Below are 2,534 nucleotides of genomic sequence, written 5' to 3'. Positions count from 1 at the left end.
TTGTGGCTCACAGTTTCTTTGTGGTTCACAAGGTATCTGAAAGACAGATCAAGTGAGATACTTAGGACAAAACACAAATGACTTGGGTTTAAAGTAGACATATCAATGGTTACTGACTATTCTCTCCATATGTATTGTTAAAAGTCCTTACCATTAAAGTTTGTTAAGGACTTAGAAGATGTCTGAATGGGTAAAAATGCTTGCCAGTGAGCATGTCAACTCGAATGTGATACCCTTCTAGCCACATGGTAGAGGGAGTGAAGTGACATCACTTATCTACTTGGTAATCAAAGAATACCCCTCACATGCATACCCATAAAATATCAATGCCAAAGTGCGCAAAGTATCATGAGGTGATGATGATGATGATGATGTTGTCAAGGTTTGCTGAGCATGTGGGAAATTGACAGGCAGAACATTTTCTGCTTTTACTGTGGTTTCTTTTGTGCTTCTAAATTTTCTGTTTGTTTGTTTATTTATTTAATTTATTCACTTTATTTTCAGCCCCCCCCATCTCCTTTCATCACTCCCCCACAGTACTCTCTCTCCTCTTTTTCACCCCTGAGAATGGTGAGGTCCTTCTGGGGAACCAACCTACCCTGGTACCTTAAGTCACTACAGGACTAGATATATCCTCTCCCACCAAGTCCAAACAAGACCACCCTATTAGGGGAAAGAGGATCTACAGACAAGCAGTGGAGTCAGGGTTTGCCCCTGCTTCATTTGTTGAGTGACCCACGTGAAGATTAAGCTACACATCTGCTTCATATATGCACAGGGTTGTGGAATTTTGGGGGACACCTGTGTCTAGCCCTTGCATGTTCTTTGGTTGGTTGTTTAGTCTCTTGGAGTTCCCAAGTGTCTAGATTAATCGACTCTTTTGGTTGTCATGGAATCCCTATCCTTCTGTGTTCCTCAGTCCTTCCTCCATCTCTTCCACAAAATTTCATGAGGTTCACGAAATGCTCGGCTGTGAGTCTCTGCATCTGTTTTGGTCAGCTGTTGGGTGGAGTCTCTCAGAGGACAGTTATGCTAAGCTCCTGTCTGCAAGCATAACAGACTATCACTTAGTGTCAAGGATTGGTTCTTGGGGTTTGCTTTTATGTGTTACTTGGTCTTTTTTTCTCGCAGCTTTTAAAATTTTTTCATTGTTATGTACATTTAGTGTTTTGATTATTATGTGGCAAGAAGGATTTTCTTTTCTGGTTAAATCTATTTGGCTTTCTGTAAACTTCTTGTAAATTTATAGGCATCTAAGTTATGGAATTTTTTAAAAAATGATTTTGTTGAAGATATTTTCTGGACCTTTGATCTGGGAATCCTCCCTTCTTTTATTCCAATTGTTCTTAGGTTTGGTCTTTTCATAGTGCCTCAGATATCCTGAATGTTTCATGTCAGGAAGTTTTTAGATTTAACATTCTTATTGACTGATGCATCAGTCTCTTCTATTATATCTTAAATGCCTGTGATTATGTCTTCATTTCTTGTATTTTGTTGATGATGACTGTAGTTCCTTCCCTAGGTTTTCCTTCTCTAGGATTCCCCCAGTTTGTGTTTTCTTTATTGTTTTATTTCCATTTTCAGGTACTGAGTGGTTTATTTCATTCTTTCACCAGTTTAATTTTATTTCTGGTATTTCATTAAGGAATGTATTCATTTCCTCTTTTATGATTTTTTATTAGATGTTTTCTTTATTTACATTTCAAATGTTATCCCCTTTTTTGGTTCCCCCTGGAAATCCCCTATCCCATCCTTCCTCCCCTTGCTTCTATGAGGGTGTTCTTCCACCCACCCACCCTCCCACTCCTACCTGTACACCCTGGATTCCCCTATACTGGGGCATCTATTGAGCCTTCATAGGACCAAGGACTTCTCCTCCTGTTGATGCCTGACAAGGCCATCATCTGCTACATATGCAACTGGAGCCATGTGTACTCCTTGGTTTATGGCTTAGTCCCTGAGAGCTTTGGGGGGGGGTCTGGTTGGTTGATATTGTTGTTCTTCCTATGGGTTGCAAACCCCTTCAACTCTTTCAGTCCTTTCTCTAATTCCTCTATTGGGGACCCAGTGCTCAGTCCAATGGTTGGCTATGAGCATCTGCCTCTGTATTTGTAAGGCTCTGGCAGGGCATCTCAAGAGACAACCATACCAGGCTCCTTTCAGCATGCACTTCTTGGCATCCACAATAGTATCTGGGTTTTGTAACTGTATATGGGATGAATCCCCAGGTGGGACAGTCTCTGGATGGTCTTTCCTTTAGTCTTTGATCTATACTTTATCTCCATATTTGCTCCTGAGAGTACTTTGTTCCCCTTCTAAGAAGGACCGAAGCACTGACACTTTGGTATTCCTTCTTGAGATTCATGTGGTCTGTGAGTTGTATCTTGGGTATTTGGAACTTTTGGGCTAATATCCACTTATCAGTGAGTGCATACCATGTGTGTTCTTTTTTGATTGGGTTACCTCACTCAGGATGATATTTTCTAGTTCCATCCATTTGCCTAAGAATTTCATGAATTCATCGTTTTTAATAG

This window comes from Mus musculus, chromosome 7 (assembly GCF_000001635.26).
Source record: "Mus musculus strain C57BL/6J chromosome 7, GRCm38.p6 C57BL/6J".
Lineage (NCBI taxonomy): Eukaryota > Metazoa > Chordata > Mammalia > Rodentia > Muridae > Mus > Mus musculus.
Note: the sequence above shows the minus strand (reverse complement) of the source record.